The sequence below is a fragment of the Cryptomeria japonica genome, chromosome 3, assembly GCF_030272615.1.
Source record: "Cryptomeria japonica chromosome 3, Sugi_1.0, whole genome shotgun sequence".
Classification (NCBI taxonomy): domain Eukaryota; kingdom Viridiplantae; phylum Streptophyta; class Pinopsida; order Cupressales; family Cupressaceae; genus Cryptomeria; species Cryptomeria japonica.
In genome coordinates, this window is record NC_081407.1 from 565,685,474 (window position 1) to 565,703,748 (window position 18,275).

Below are 18,275 nucleotides of genomic sequence, written 5' to 3' on the forward strand. Positions count from 1 at the left end.
ATCCTGATCTGAAAATGGCCTGAAATTTGACTAAGTCTGGAAATTTGGAAGATCTTCCAAAATCCAGAATTTGCATTATGATTCCTATGGACCTGAAACCACTCTCAAACATCCTGACGAAGAGCCTGAAATAGTGGAAAAATCCATCTCTCCATGGACATCTCCAAAATGCGCCCAGGTATGGGCTAGGGCGCTAAAACCAAGAAGTAATTCACAAGTGCAATTTTCCATCATTCCTTGGACATGGCAAAAATGCGCCCAGGTCAGGCCTGGGGCGCTAAAACCAAGAATGCTTTCACAACTGCAATAATCCATCATTCCATGGACAGGGCCAAAATGTGCCCAGGTATGGGCTAGGGCGCTAAAACCAAGAAGTAATTCACAAGTGCAATTTTCCATCATTCCTTGGACATGGCAAAAATGCGCCCAGGTCAGACCTGGGGCGCTAAAACCAAGAATGCTTTCACAACTGCAATAATCCATCATTCCATGGACAGGGCCAAAATGCGCCCAGGCATGGGTTGGGGCGCTGAATCCAAGAGGTCATTCACAAGTGCAAAAATCCATCATTCCATGGACATGGCCAAAATGCGCTCGGGCATAGGCTGGGGCGCTGAATCCAAGAAGCCATTCACAGAAAGAAAATTCATGAATCCTTGGCGTGGTAAAATTTCACCCAAGCAGAAAATTTGAAATTTTGCCTAAGGCACGGAATCCAAGGAGTCAAGGAGGAATAAAAAGAAGAATTCCCCTCGGGCAAATTTTCAGTTATGCTATTTTTAGACATCAAATCTCAGCCAAATATGGAAATTTTCATAGATTCAGAATCAAGGTGAAATTCTTCACCCAATGAACCTAGCTCCTAAATTTTAGGAGGATCCCTAAAAAATAGGGATGTTGAAAGGGAGACATGGACAATTCACAAAACAATGAATTCCTTCCTTCATAACAGAATTCCAGGAAAGATGAAAATTTGGCTAAGTAATGAATTCCTTCCTGCAGGACATAATTCCAAAGGTGAAAAATTGACTAAATGTTGGAAATTCCTTCCTTCATGACAGAGTTCCTGAAAAAGGTGAAAATTTGGCGTTGTGTTGGAAATTCCTTCCTTCAGGACAGAATTCCAAGAAAGATGAAAATTTGGTTGCGTATTGGAAATTCCTTCCTTCGGGACAAAATTCCAAGCAAGGAAGAAATACACCCAAGGATGAATTGAACATAAAATTTCTAAGGCAAGGAAGGAATCAGGGATGAACTGAACAAGAAATTTCCCCTCTAGGGAAAAAATTTGAAAAATCCATTCTCGGGCATCAAATCACATCCAAATTTCAAAAGTTTTACAGATTTGGATTTGTAGGAGAATTTTCTCTCTCCTGGACCGCGGAACCCTAATTTGGAAATTTTCCTAAAAAATAGGAAATGTGCAGAATTGATGAAGAAACCTTCTCTAAGCAAGGAAAGTTGAGGAGACTTCAAGAAAATTTTTCCTGAATCGAATTTTCCCTCTCCAACAATTCCAGATGTGCAGGAGCGGATATACGACGGCAAAGTCCATTTGCATGGCAAGGATCTATTGAACACATGGCAGTAGAGTGGCTCATTCATTACCGGAATATTTGACCAAATGGCGACCCAGTCATTGCATGTTGAATTTATGGTAGATTCCTTTTGCATGCAGTCGCCGCATGTGGAAATGATGGATCATTTATGACATAATGGGGTGATTTTTGCATGGATGAATATTCAACGCATGTTGGACGAATTTGAAGGAGATGGTTCATTTAATGCACAATGGATACTATTTTGGGTACTTTCGAATTAATTGTATATGGGCATGATGGGTTATTAATTGGAGATTCCCACCTTGTTGCATCATGTGTGGAGAATCTTTTGGGCAAACCCTAATTAGGGTTTTGCATGTAGCCAGGGCTTGAAGCCTATATAAAGGGGTGACCCCCTCATTTAAAAGAGAGGGAGCTTTGTATGAAATTGTTGCGATAAGTTTTTGAGAAAATAATAGTGAAACATTGTTCTCTGATGGTGTCCACTTAAATTATTTTTTCAAAGCTTGCATGGTTTCACCTTCCTCACTTAGATTAGAAAAGTGCTTTGATTTCAATGGAGAATGTAATGGTGTCTGATGAATTTCCATGGTTCATACTTTTTGCATCTTGCTGATTGTAAGTTGCAGTGTAAAGTTAGTCTGAGCCCCCTAAATTCGTGCTAAGTTCGATTGTGGATAGTCATTTGGATTGCGCCGTGTTGGGTATTCAAATGTACTTTCTCGATTTGAAAATCCTCTAGCATCCCCAAAAGATTGCACCGGTTCTTGCGGAGTTGTAGTTTATCTTGGCGAAGCAGAGCTTGGTTTATTTGGAATTTGTCCACCAGAGCACTATTCATTGTTATCACTGCCCTTAGGAATAGATTTAGATCCTTCTGAACCCTTTCCCTTTTACTTTCAGTTCATTTTATTTCATTCGAAGCAACAGCATCGCAAAATTGCCATATCCGATGATGGAGTTCCAGCCACAGCAAAGAAGTGAAAGAACGATGCACACGTAAGGCCCCTTGGATTACCAACAATCACATCAGCCAACTGAGTCACGTCCACGCATCGAAGGAACCTTGGAGTCGATTGTTTGAACTTCTTGCAATCTTAGCATGCAATCGTACTTTGATCAAGAGAGAGTGAAGTGACCGTTAGGCAACTTTATTTTGTGTTCGACGCTGCCATAAAAAACACGTCAACAGGACTGAAGGTGATGATGATGAGCATGAGGTTGTCGTTGAGCCCCCTCCAACAACTACTACAGTGCCTAAAATATTAGGTGGAGTCAGTGAGTCCATGAAAGACAAATATAGCAAAGGGGCAAACCTTGTGGAAAAAATGGGTTTTGAAGGTGGTGGTCTAGGTCCCAGAGGAGAGGGCATTTGGTATCCACTTCAAGTACAACTTCCATCACAGTCAAAATCAAAAGGTCCTTATAAACCAGTCATTGGACTTGATTCTTCAGATTCATCAGGGATAGGTACTACTCGTTACCCTCAGGGTCCACCTACATTTGTTTCTGGTTCAAATCCACAACCACAACCACATCATGGTATTCCCATTGGTGGTGAATTAAGTGCCACTACCACTGGTGGGGAATCTGGGGATAGTATTCCTATTATTGTTCAATCAAGTGTCGCTGTGATTGGTGGGTCAAAATCAAAAGGTCCTTATAAACCAGTCATTGGACTTGATTTTTCAGATTCGTCACCAATAGGTACTACTCATTACCCTCAGAATCTACCTACATTTGTTTCAGGTTCAAATCCACAACCACCACCACATCATGGTATTCCCATTGGTGGTGAATCAAGTGCCATTGCCACTGGTGGGGAATCTGGGGATAGTATTCCTATTATTGTTCAATCAAGTGCCACTGTGATTGGTGATGTTGGCATGGGTACTACTACTGATACTAGTTGTCTTGGTGTTGGACAAGGGCAACAACAAAATATCTCTCGCAAGAGGCCACTAGAGGTAGATACTCAATCTCATACTATTGAGAATCCTATATCAAGTGCCATTGACTTTACAAATCAATCATTTGCAGCTTCAGATCACACACCTCAAAAGACTTTGAAAACTACACATGAAAGTGTCAGTGGGAGTGGGACAGCATCAGGAACTGTTGTTGGTAATCCTAATCCTGGTCAAGCATTAGTTAAAACCACAAGAATAAGTGGAACTGGAGCCTATGGTATTCCTATTTCACCTTTCAAACATTCAATTGCTTCAGCAACCCCAAATTTTCAATTTCGTGATTACTATGAAAAATTTGAACACACGACAAAAGCAAATAAAGAAAAAAAGAAAGCATTTCATAGGAATTCCGTGTCTGAAGTTGTAAACGAATAGCCTGCAAGGAACAGGGTATTTCCAACATATGACCCACAAAAAGATATGATGGAGTTCATGGTTGTTATGCCCCCGGGCCCATCTAAAGATAAAAATCCACCACACAGTCAGATAGATCCCTCTCAATTTCAAGTTAGCACCCTCCAAATGGATTTCTCCAAAGTACATAATGTGGACAAAATTAGTGTGTCAAAAAGGACTAACGAAGTGGTCTACACTTCACTGCTAAAGGTGGAGAGAGAAAAAAATAAACTAGAGAAACAAATAGAAAAGTTACAGGCAGACCTGGAAAACGAGAAATCAAGGAGGAAAGCAGCAGATAGCAAGTGCAATGAATTACAGAAAAGGATAAAAAATTTGGGCTCTGCAATTTGCAGAGCAGGACAAGAAGGATGCAGAATTGAAGGACCTAACAGAAAAACTGGCTAAAAGCAATAAAAAAATTGTTGAGAAAAAAGCCAGTTTTCAAAAATTATACAGAAGTTATGAGTCTGCTGCCGCCGAAATGAAAAAATTACAGGACCTATTGGATCATGGGAAGGAAAAAGAAAAACATTTGCAAGAGGAAGTAGAGGAAGAAAGAAAAAAATGTGCACAAATGAAAGAAGACCTGCACAATGCAAATGATAAAATAAAAACTTTGGATGATAAATTCAAAGATAATATGAAAAATACAACGAAGTATATACAAGAAAACATTTGGCAGGAAATAATGCAGAGGAGTGAGAAGTTGTGTGAATGGTTTCAATTGACTGAAAGTATGAGACAATTTTTTTTAAAAATCAAACAGCACTATGAGAAGAGCACACATGTTTATTCAAAAGAGGAAATGGCAAAAAAGATTCTGAAAGTAGTCTACAGTTCCAGTGACAGCTACTTGGCATCTAAGGGAATTAAGAGCTGCATTGATGCCACAGTTAAGACATCATCTATCATTCAAAAATGCCAGAAGCTAAGGGAAACATCGGAAGTTATGGACAGTTGTGGAAAAAAGATAATGAAGCTGCAAGAAAAGAAAAATAATTTGATTAAACTTGGTTTGCCTAAGCCTGTTGACACTAAAAATAAATTCATTGGAGAAGAAGCTTACAAAGAAATCATGGAGAAAAAAATGAAGTCTGATTTAGACTTGCTTCCAAAGGACACAACTCCCAAAAGCTTTCTGGAATTCATCCAACCATTTACAACTCTAAATTCGCTATTGGATGAAACAGTGATGTCAAGTAAATCTTCTAAATATGGAATGTTGACGAAGTTGGAGTTGACTTTCCATAGTTTACAGAATATTGACCTTCCATCAGACGAAGAGTGGAGCACCCTACAAAAACTGGCACAGAATTCTTAAGAATCATATAGTATGTATTGCACAATTTTCTTCTTTTATTCTTAATTTCAAGGTTTTTTTTTTTCCTGTTTGCTATTTTACTAATCCAGCCTATGAATCTAATTTATGAATAGGAAAAAAACAGCACTCGCTATTGCTATTTTGCTAATCCAGCCTATGAATCTATGATGCACACTGCAAAACTTCAGCCAGTAAATTTGTATTCTCAAATTCTCCCTTGCTTTAACATTTATGCATTTCTCTATTTCTGATTAGTAGGTTTTAGGCACTCCTATAGCTATTATCTATGTTTAATTTGTCATGACTCATGGCGTGAATTAATATTTAATTTTGGACTCTGTTTTTTGAACAGGAGACATCAAACATGTAGCAGATGTTAAATTGCTAATACGGCCTGTGATGGCCATATAAATATGTGTTGAGTTTGTGATTTTGATGTTCAGTGTTCACATGTTGCAAACTTGCAATTCGACCTGAAGCTGTTGTTGCTCCCTTGTTTCTATAAAAGGGAATTCAGAGTCATTTGCAATTTTGCAAAGGGTTCTGAAACTTTGTATTCACTTTTGCATGGACATTGGAGAATCACACAGGAGTTGTTGTTGCTCTCTTGTTTCTATAAAAGGGAATTCAGGGTCATTTGCAAAGGGTTCTGAAACTTTGTATTCACTTTTGCAATTGGCATGTAGAATCACACAGATTGGTGTATTACTATTGAATGAAATGTATCATATGGCTATATTTTGAAAGAATTAATGAAAATCTAAGTTCTCGACATGTGTATTACTATTGAATGAAATTTATCATATGGTTCTGAAATATATCACACAGATTTGAGACTCAAACATGTATAAATAAACAATAAACATCTCTGTATCAATAAACACATTATGGTTTTTTTTTTATTATGCTATTTTAAATTTGGAAATAGAAAGTTGAAAAATAAAATTACAAATCAATATTAAATTCTAATTGCAAAAAGTAATATGCTTTTGTAATATGAATGATGAGATACAGTAATAAGATTAATAAATACCAATCTCTTATAGTTGCCATTCATCCTCATCAAATTCAGCGCTTTCTTGATTCTCGTCTGTGGTTTCTTTACTCTGAGACTGAGTCTGCATATCTTCGCCGAACTGCATCTCAATGCTACCAATAGGTCCACTAGTCCCACTAGCACTTTGGTTTGAAGTGTTGCCCAAACCTCTTCTTTCACATTTGGACCTCCAGATTTGCAGTAACCTATCGTAAAGAAAAGTGTGGACATCATACCTAGATGTATAGAGCCTCAAGCAATTTTCCAAATTTTTGTCTAGTTTGTTTCTTAGCTTTGATTTTAGGAACCCCAAAGCACTGAAAACTCTCTCATCTTCCACCGAACCCAATATCATGGTAAGACATAAAGCAACAAGCTTCACATATTCTGGCATTGAATCACGCAAGGATGCGTTCTCAACTATATATTTCCAAACCCTTGTTACTGATCCCTCTTCGCAGGGGTTCTCCATTTTGGCATATTGTTGTTTCATAGTGTATGCAAAACGAGATGATTGCTCTCGAAGATGAGTTTCGTCTAATATTCCATTTATAGTTACTCCATTCAATTCTCTGGATATGCAAAATTGTTTTATCAAAGTCAGTAGCTTACTTCGAAAATCAGATGCACTGTTGAGGCTCCAATAATGAGGAAACACTATAGACATGGCTTTGAGTAGGTTGTCAAGAGGGAATCTGCTTCTAATTTCTGAGGAAAGATCATATGCAATTTTCTTCACAGAAGTAGTTACAGTCTCAACAATCTTGTCGAAATCTTCCTTGTAACTCTTGCTAGTTTCTTCCTGGGGCGCTTTCCTGGTTCCTCGGGGTCAACCGTGGCATAGAAGTGCATTGGTATCTCAACTCCCCATACATTGGCACATACCTCCCCATCTGCACCGATTTGTAAAAAGTTATCAGGATTGTTCAAATCTGTGAGTGTCCGCCACTTAACAAATTTTTCATCAGATAGTGTTGGTTCATTTCGATAGAGATTGTCGAGGGTCATGCATGTCATCTTACGCAGCGTAGCATATTCTGCAATATACAGAGCTCTTTTTAGGGCAGCCTTCATAATATTCTTCATTTCCTCTAGCATGGGCAAAAGAGCTGCTAAAGTTAAGAGTGTCTCTAAATTACTTAACCTGCCAAGAAGTTCAAGAAATTTCGGTTGATCTGATTCGTCGCGAGTTGTGTGAAATAGTCCAATCAAGGATGGATATTTTGAAAACACTCGATGTGCTGGACCATCCAAAGAGATCCATCTGGTATCATTATCTTTGAGAAGCTTGTTCCCATCAGTTAATCCATCAGCAAAGTGTTGAAATTCCATAAATCGCTTGGGACTTTGACAGAAGTGTGAGTAGAGCTCTCTGATTAAAATTTCAATTTTTTTTACCGAAGCAAACTTGCTCACAATTCCAAAAGCTAGATTCATTCTGTGAGCCATGCAGTAAATTGCAATAATGTACGGTGCAAATGAAGTTTCAATCTTTGTACAAAGACCGTTCCTGTGACCTTGCATTACTGAAGCTCCATCTGCTCCAACACAAACCAATTTTTTGGCTACCATCATGTCATCCATACCTCCATATTCAATTAAACTTCTCTTTACTAGTTGAAATAAATTTTCCGCTGTCGCACTCTCCTTCATTTTAGCAACAGATAGTAGATGAGGTTGGCGGGTATGATTCTCTACAGTATAAACATGCATGCATACCCATGAAGTATTGTCTACTGCCGTAACTTCGTCTAAAGAAAATGCAATGAAGTTTGACTCTCTTATTTTTTCCTGTACATCTTCTATTTCAACCTCAGCAAGACAACTTGCCCATTCCCATCCACTGTTTACTGACCAGTGTCTATTACGATAGTTAGGAACTTTCAAAAAGTGTAATAAACCACTAGTTGATGGGAAATTTGTCATAGCACGCCCTCTACTCAAAATATGAAAAACAATGCTTAACTGAACAACTTTTCCCAGTTGTTCTATTTGCATTGCTTTTCCAAAAACAACTTCAATAGAACCTTTAACTTCAGCAAGCTTCGTCTGTAATTTCTCATGAAAATAATACTCTTCGGCATTCCTCACATTCTTACATTCATTCTTTGTTTTCCATCTTATCACTGATTTTTCAACCCCATCTATCATTTGTTTTTCATAAACTTTACCCATATGCTTTTCTATGGTGTCAAATTTTAGCTGCAACCTAATTTCCTTCTTATTTTTCCAAGTGCAAATCTTACACCTGCATTCTATTGGAGGCTCGCCTTCAATTGGATTCTCCACTGGTTCAATGAATGGATACTTCGATGCCCAATTAATTTGAAAATTCCTAACTGACATATCCCACTCCCGATCCTTTTTTGATTGTGGTTCACCGTTTTTTGATATGGCTTTTCTTTTCCCCTTACGTGCATTATCATCAATGGAATTATCACCCAAGTCGATTATATCATTCTGGCTAACTTGGGTATCTACTAGATAATCTTCTTCAAGATCATCCTGATCTGAGATATCAGGTTCGCCGCCATCTTTAACATGCGGTGCAGGTGGCGAATTTTGTACTTGTACTCGTGGTGATGTACCTTCTTGATTTTCACCAGTACCACAATCTTTTCCAATGCCAAAGTACGAAGACAACGTTCTGCTTTTTGTTGGCCTCTCCTAGCCTTCCCCACATTCAGGTTTCCTACCCCTCTTCCTGTTCGACATCTCCAACGAAATAAAGGCTGCCAAAAAAATATCAATTTGTTGAAGAAGCAACAATAAACTATAATGTATAATATACCAGTTCAAAAATATGATCGCTCACCTTTAGGCTTTAGGTAACAGGCAGTCGCCAATACAGTCAACAACAATGATTTTCCTTGGTCTGAAACTTCGCTATTGATCAGAATTCAGAGCCTAGAACCCACCAGATTGTGTTGAGATAGATCTGATCTTTGCATGTATTTATACCAATCCTTATATGGCGAATTCCGTGGGAATTTACCAGTATACAAATATTTGGCGAATCCCGTGTAATTATAACACGACTTATGTAATTTTCAAGGCTATTATAGGTCGTCCAAATACGACTTATGTAACTTTCGAGGCGATTATAGGTCGTCCAAATACGACTTACGCAATTTTTGAGGCGATTATAGGTTGTCCAAATAATAGGCGAATAGCGAATACAATATAGTTGGCGAAAGTTGGGGTGACTGGAGACACGCGTCGGCAAGATGTCGAGCGAATTGGGTCCCCCCGGATAACAAATCTTCACATGCCTATAGGCGAATTAAGGTCATCTATTAAGGCAACCTCGGAGAGTGTAGGCAAAATAATTAAATTTACCGTGCGTCCACCATATATTGTATTGGCGAAATCATCGCATAGAAATATTTAATTGCATAAAACATATGGCGATCGGGCCGTGACGTTGACGGAAATTGATAATGTTCTAGCGACATGGCCACCCCCATACAGTACAAAATATTCGCCATTTCCGACAGGGCCAACGTGAAAAATTCGCCATTGGCAAATATTCGCCACTAAAGTAATCGCTGCCCTCCGAAGGGCATGATGATCCCGATATCTTTGAGCACCCCCTCAAATTGTTCTTCATACTTGGGCTCGCTTGTGATAACTTGTAGCTCTTCATTCGACATGTCTGTAGGGTTGTTTTCTCCTTCATGGTCGGTACTTGATATTTCTTGCAATTCACTCTCAGGAACTTCCTTTTGTAGCATGAGTGGGTATTCCTCGAGGAAATCCTTCTCTTGCAATGGGCGTAAATCGCTTTCTTCCTTGATTGCTTGATCAACACCTTGATCACCACTCGTCCCTACCTCTTCGGCTTGGATATATTCCACTTCAACATACTTCCCCTTGGGTGCAAGATATGCAAAGCTATCCACTGCAATACATGGATCATCAAGTGGACTTGTGTCGTCGACTTGCAACTAGCCTCTTTCATTGTCGAACGATGTAACAATGTCTTGTTCTTGTCTTCTAAACTCTTCAACTGCAAGGTATGAACTCCAAGATCTTTTCACTATACACTCGTCCTTGGATAGGACTGGTAGTTCGAATTAGCGTCTGACCTAGTTGATAGCTTCTTCACATATCAAACAAGTGAATTCTGAGTGAGATGCATTGTGAATCCAACACTAGCGGGGAAGCAACACACCTTTGAGTCGTATATTACCCACCTCAATCTGGCCCTGAACTCTCAACCTGAATCTTGAAAAAGGGTCATTTCCATGGACATCATCGCTAGGCCTTATGCACAACTCTAGCTTGGAAACATCCAAAAAGAAGATTTTTCCTCGTAGGACCAATTCTATCCTTGACAAGAATGTCAAGCAATGCATTTCATTGTGTTCATTCGTCTCATGGATTCTACATTGCCTTGGCCTTGCAAACTCGGACAAGTTGCGTGGTTGTAGCTGCGCATTCAATCTCCACCAACTTAAGTTGATAAGAAAAACAATGCATACCGACTTAAGTTAATAAAGTTGGCCTTCTTAAGAAAAGGAAAGGGTGCGGATCAACTTAGATTGATGAGAAAGGCAAGAAGGTAAAAGGTTAACCTCTAAAACATAGAAGGTAGAATTCCACCCATTTACTTCAAGAGATGTAAAGATAACCGTTGGGAAGTTGAAGTTTAATCTAACTATTTACAAATCGAAGAGGGAAGGAACATGAAGTGAAGTAAGTTTGACAGGCAATGAAGTGAATTTGGAAGAAGTTTGATCAAACATCAGGTCGGCTGGGCAGATATAAAGGCAAGGTGAGTTAAGTTGGAGAAAATTTAAAAACAAAACGTTTCATTTGTTTGCCAAGTTGGATAGGTAAGAACTTGTGATTACCCTTGGTGAATTTTAAAAAACAAATAAAATTATTAAGCCAAGTTGGCCTTCCTAAGAAGATGGAAGGGTGTGACTTCCCATTCAGGGCTTATATATGATGGAAAGGAAGCATTTTACATGGAAACAACTTTAAATAGAATTATCTCTTCTCTTCTAAATTCGTACAGCAGCAGGTTATCTAAAATCGCTTCAAGAAGTACCATCGACCTTACCTAGAGAGGAAAGAAGAGTCTGCCAACCTCAATCGAACAAAGTTGTTTTGAATCTGCATCGAAGAATGACTCAGCAAAGTTCGTGCTAAGGGTAAAACTCAGAACATTAACTCCAAATGAGGGGAGTATTGCAAAATTGCCTTAACAAGATACAGCTGGAGAGAAGTTTTTCAAACATCAAGTTGTGTGAGAAGAATCAAAGGGCTGGTTCATGACCAAGCCCAAATCGATTGAATTTTGATTTCTGAATGGTGACCAAGATTTATTCATCCTTGACTCAAAGATCAAATCGCAAAACTTAAATCAATCATCCCAGAAGTTAAGAGAGAAGGATATATCTCAGATATTGTAAATCTGAAAGCATTGGTATTCACAAGAAGAAATCAGAACTTAAGAATATTTTTGGAAGAAAGTTTTTAACCATCCTTCAAATGTTTTAACTTCTAGCTTCATACAGGAACATGTTGGGAAGATACCACTACAAATCAAAGCAACTTGGAGAAAGCGAACTGGCATCGTAGAGGAAGGCTGAAAGCTCAAAAGTCTAGAGATAGAGAGTATCACAACATCAACACATTTCAGCCAAGTCAGCAAGGAATCCACACATTAAGGTCTAGCTCAACATTCCAAAGGATCAAAGTCAACTTTTCAAGACAACAACATGTTCCAAGTCCAAGGCAAGGAATTCCAAGATCAAAGAAGGTCAAGGAAGAAAATACTTCATGATTCAAAGGTTGAGATTGTGGATGCATCACAAGGAGGAAAATTTCTAAGTTAGAGTAAAGAAGAGTGAACGTGATCAAGGAATGGAGATAGTTTCAGAAGAGGTTGATGTGGCATCCTATTCGCATTCAAGTCAATCAAGTTAATTACACACCAGCAAGTCCAAGTGCAATGAACCCGATTCATCTCATGGTGGAGCAAGTGACACATGGTGTTTCATCAGATATTATTTTATGTACCTAAACTCATCGCTTATTGGTGCATATTCAATGTTGGACATGTGTTCAAATTATTGTGATTATTTCATTGGCCAAAAGGAAGTTTGTTGAAACAAACTGAAAGATGCCGAGTGCTGATTGGAGCAATCTGATATATTTTTCTGAGTCTGATTTCTTTGACCAGCGGTTGGAATTTTGGTTTTTAAATGAGGTTTTTGAGGTTTTATGCTTTTCTTGAGTTTTTTATGATTTAAGCTTAGGGAATTGACAATGCAAAATGAATAACAATGATAACACATAAAATAGTTGATTGGAAACTAATCTCAGATTTCTGATTTTTATTTATCAGCAATAAACAATTGAATATAAATGATTTTCTTCAACAATCCGAGCCAACAATGGCCACTTTTTAATCATTTATTCTTGCCTAGGAAATCGAACCATGGGTGCACTTAATGATTTAACTTTATAAAGTTACTTTTATATAAATTTCTATTTTGGCATAAAGTAACTTATAAGTTTTTAACTTATATAATGCACTTTTATAAAGTTACTTTATAAGATTTTCTAATTATAGAAAAAGTAACTCTATAATGAATTATTATAAAGTGCCTATGATATAAAACCACCAAAGTCACAAAAATGACTAAGTATAAGCCCTCCTTGGTGGCAATATCATCTCCTATCCACTGATTTCACCTACGTAGGTAGCTAACAGGTGAAACTAGGTCTCTTGAGTGATCACTGAAAAATGGGGACATTATAGTCCTCCCTTCCCTGGATTGCTTGCCCTCAAGGAACACCAAGCAACCCGCTGCTCCACTCTGATAAAATTTCTTGAGCAAAACAATTCCCGGATCCCATACCCAAATGAAGAATCCACTGTAGAAGCTGAGATACGAGAATGCGACATCACTCAAGTTATCAAACATACTGTCAAACCAATACCAATCAATGAAATACACCCCTAACTCTGTCTCTATCTCCAATATACACCTTTGAACACTTTCATATTGCTGGAAAACTGATGTAGACTCTGCCAAGTCCAAAAGTGACAAACGGTCCTTACTAGGACAGTCACTAGTCCATCCAAAACCAAAGAAAATGTAATCACCAATCAGCAAGGATACCGCTGTCATGTGAAGTGGAATCGACGACCAATCCACAGGTGAGTGATGGATACCTTCTATTATCAGCAAAGGCACCTCTTGAGGCTGGCCCACTAAAAGTATCATCAGTCACAGCTTCATTTTCATTAAAAGATTAATCAGCAACTGAGTTTTCGGAATTAGACAAACTTTGTCCATCATTCAACATGGGATAGTGAAGGTCATGAATATGTAGGAGATGCTTCTTAGCTTGTTGGGCTATCAATTTGGCTTGTCGTGCTCTTGCCAACTAATCTTCATTCAACCTCTGACACTGCTCTATATGAGCTGTCCCAAAATGCACAAAATCTGATTTACTACAAGATGCACCATTAGTAGCTTCCAACCAGTATGTTGTCATTCCTTTAGGCTTGCCATCCGATGAAGCTCTCAACACCACTTCCTTCCCATCCACTAAGAACTCCAACTGCATCTTTTGGTAATCAAATGTATATCTACCAATAGATTGAAGCCACTGCATGCCTAGGACCACATCATATTGCTCTATCGATATCACATAGAAATCATTAGTCAAGAGATAAGTTCCCAACTGAAGGCTAAGTTGAGGAACTCTCGTAGTGCAACTCAAAGTACTGCCACTAGCAGCTATCACTCTAAATCCTAAAAATTCTTCAACCTATAATCCAAACTTCTCAACTGACTGCACACTCAGGAAGTTGTAGGTAGCACCTGTATCTACAAAGCAATCCACTGGCTGTCCCCCAAGAGTTCCCTTCATTCGAAAGGGATAGTACCACAGTACACCGGACAATGAGGCAATCGTAAAGTGGGAAGAATCCAATGTATCCTCATCTCATGTATCCTACATCTGCTCATCCTCACCATCAGAAAAGACCCCTTTAAGATGTGCCTTGCCTTTCCCAAGGCATCTATTGACCTGGTTTCCATGGCTCTTTGCATGAGAAACACAATTTCTTCCTCCTTAATTCGTTATGTGATTCATGAAAAATCTTAGGAGGAGGTGGTGTGTTGGGTAACTATGAAGATGAACTCTGAGAAGGTTTAGAACCTTCGGAAGATTTCCTATTCTGCTGAAATGTAGAAGATGGAGGAGAGGTATCAAGGTCCAATGTAAGTTGTATGGCCTCATGTAAAGTCTTAGGCTTTAAAGCCTTTACCAATCCATTGGGTCTCTCATGAAGGCCCTCAATAAAAAAACATCACTACCCGTCTATCGGGCATCTCAAGCACCATCACTGCTACACACTAAAACTCATTAATATAAGACTCCACATTAATTGACTATTTCAGGAGAGTTAAGTCCCTGTAATATAATTCCACATCCTTCGTGTCAAACCTAGCAATCAATCTCTCTGTGAACTCTAAGTAGGAGTGAATGAGAGCATGGTTCTGAGTGACTAATCCATGGTGCCACCAATCGTATGCAACTCCCTCTAAGTGTAGAACAGCAAACTGAATGGCTTCATCTTCACCCATAGGTTTCAAAGATAGGTATATGTCCAATTTATGGACACATGCTCGTGCACTAATGGAGCCACTGCCATCAAATGTGGATAGGGTAAGCTTATCTGTGGCTTTCTTCAAATCATTATTCCACTGTTGTCTGGACCATCTATCATTCTATCCCCTCATAGAATCTCTACACTGCATACAATGTTGATGCAAAGGGAAAGCATCTCTGACGTGTGCCGAAAGTCTAGCCCACTCATCGCTGGCAGCCATAATAGTATCCTGAAAAGTCACTCCATTTTGTGGATCTGCCAATGGTGGTTCATCTTTAGGATTTAACACAGGAAGCATAGGTCTATCGGCTGTCCTAGTATGTGTCCTGTCTCTCCAAGGTGAAATAGATGCACTTCCCCAGGGAAGATGGGGTTCCTACTGCTGCCATGACCCCCTGCAGCTGCAACTGATCTGATATGACTTCTGCACCTACCCTTGTGATTTCCCAAATCCATCCTATCTAGTATGTCCTATAACCTGTTAATAGCCCAGACAATTCTTTGTTGTGCATCAGCCAAGCTTCTCATGATCTCATCAGGATCAAGTGGATTTTGTCTTTCCTGCATGGGAGGGCTCTTGTGACCCTCTCGAATATCACCCATATTAATCTTTGTAGGTTGTTCAGTTACAAAGTTCAAATCCACCCGAGGTCTTCTACGTGTGTAAAATCGGTAGGTACCAAATCTGCCCCGCTGCATAGAATCACATTGATGACCCTTAGGCTGGCAGGATCATCGCTCTAATACCACTGAAAGATGTTGAGTGCTGATTGGAGCAATCTGATATATTTTTCTGAGTATGATTTCTTTGACCAACGGTTGGAATTTTGGTTTTTAAATGCGGTTTTTGAGGTTTTATGTTTTTTTTGAGTTTTTTATGATTTAAGCTTAGGGAATTGACAATGCAAAATGAATAACAATGATAACACATAAAATAATTGACTGGAAACTAATCTCAGATTTCTGATTTTTATTTATCAGCAATAAACAATTGAATATAAATGATTTTCTTAGTCCAAGGGTTGAGCTTAACTGGTTAAAACATTGGGTTCTCACTGTGGAGACCCAAGTTCAATTCCCAATAGGGACATCTGAAGTGGAATTCTAAGTTGTGACTCTTGGCCTTCCATAGGATGGGGAAGGTCTTGGGGTCAATCTAATCAAACATAATAATAATAATAATAATAATTCAAAGATATGTAATGGGGATGGGCCCCCCTACTGTGTCCCCACTGGTTCATAGCTCCAGTCAAAAGCTATTCAGGCTTCGGCCAATTACCGATCAAAAAACAAAAAACAAAAATATAAATGATTTTCTTTAACAATCTGAGCCAACAATGGCCACTTTTTAATTATTTATTCTTGCCTAGGAAATCGAACCATGGGTACACTTAATGATTTAACTTTATAAAGTTACTTTTATATAAATTTCTATTTTGGCATAGAGTAACTTATAGGTTTTTAACTTATATAATGCACTTTTACAAAGTTACTTTATAAGATTTTCTACTTATTAAAAAAGTAACTCTATAATGAATTATTATAAAGTACCTATGGTATAAAACCACCCAAGTCACAAAAATGACCAAGTATAAGCCCTCCTTGGTGGCAATATCATCTCCTATCCACTGATTTCACCTGCGTAGGTGGCTAACAAGTGAAACTAGGACTCTTGAGTGATCAATGGAAAAATGGGGACATTACACAAACCCTAATTAGGGTTTTATTGTAAGATCTCGGCCATTGATTTGAGACATTGAATTGTATTGAGAGCACTATATAAGGCTCAAGCCTCTCATTTGTAAAGGTTAATAGTTTAGTAGCAGACAACAGTTGATAGCAGATAGTTAGAAGTAGAGTAGGAGAAGGCAGAAATTGTTGCCAAGTTTGTAAATAAACATCCTTTTCATTGAAGATATGGTGGAATGTGTTGTTTATTCTACATTATTGCATGATTTCTTGTTGGACCCTCATGTTATGAAGTTCTTTGATTGTGATGGAGTAATGTGTGGATGTTGATAGTTCCTTGTTCATATTATCTGTGGTTGGATGACTTTCAATCGCAGTGCACAGTTAGACTGAACATCAAAATGTGCTAAGTTCAATTATGGATGTGTTTATTCAAGTTGCACTAGTGTATTGGGTATTTGGATAAATGATTCGTGATATGAAAACCTTTCAATTCTCTTGGAAGATCGCATCGGTTTTGTGCAGTTGTTGGCAACATGGCAAAGCAAAGATTGGTTAAGGAATGTGTCCATCCTAGCATGATCCATTATTGTCATTGATCTTAGGAGTAGACTACAGCTTGCTAAACCCTCATCCTTTTTTATCTTTTTTTAAGTAAAGTAAAACTCCACATTCCAACAACATTCAAGCATTCAAGATTCAACGTAAGTCCCCTAGTGATTCCAACAAAAATCACATCTAGCCATTGAGCTATCCATACGTCAAGACCTAACTTTAGAAACCTTGGAGTCATCTTTGTTGATCATATAATTCAACATCCAAAAAGATTTTCCTTTGGTATTTTATTATGTGTTAGAGGTGTCTAAAAAACACATCAACACTAAGAAACTATTGCTAAGCCAAGAAAATCTAAGCAAGAGACCTACCTAAAAAGCAAAAAGTGGGGCTCCCGATTTGCAATGGGGCAATTTGTGGAAACATCACAACAAGACCTTGCATATCAAAAATAATTATTATTTCATAAAGGGTCTTTTGGAGCAAAAAGGGGTCATTTTATTAAAAACGAATTTAAAACTATAACTTCTAGAAAGTTTGGCACAAAAAGTATATAAGGGAGAATTATAGAGCTCATTTCGTTATGGCGGGTTATTTTAATTCCTCTTGTAAAACCCTTGCGGTTCTATGGAAATCAACTTGGTTCATCTCAGCCTTCTTGAGGACAAAATCTTTATTGGTGAAGATTAGCCACAATGGTGAAAGATCCTCACTGGTTAATACGGTGTGACTCATTCAGACTTACAATTTGTGCAGGAAAAGTTTTGCAGGTAGATTTAATCAAAATATACACTTGCGTTGAATGCTAGAGATGACGTTTCTGATGGGGGGACGCACCCAAAAAGGGGGGGGACGCATCCCCGTGGAACACTGCTAAAAAGTCTACGCTAGTGAACTAAAACCACTATATCTAGGATCAAATATTGATTTAAAAAACACTCTAACTTGAGCAAATCTAAGCTTTCTCAACCTTCAGAGATCTCTTATTCTCCACCTATATCCAACTATCTTAAGAACATAGACCAAAAGGTGTACTTATAGGAGAAAGGTAGATGATCAACCAAGAGGTGATGCCTCCCAAGAGAACGGTAAGCAAAAAGAG

General features: G+C 38.4%; 1 protein-coding gene across 5 annotated transcripts in view; it reads right to left on the reverse strand.

The window, feature by feature from the left end:
- Positions 1 to 18,275, reverse strand: part of LOC131075665 (protein CHROMATIN REMODELING 20) — a 187,619-nt gene that overhangs the window by 28,751 nt on the left and 140,593 nt on the right. The window lies entirely within an intron of this gene.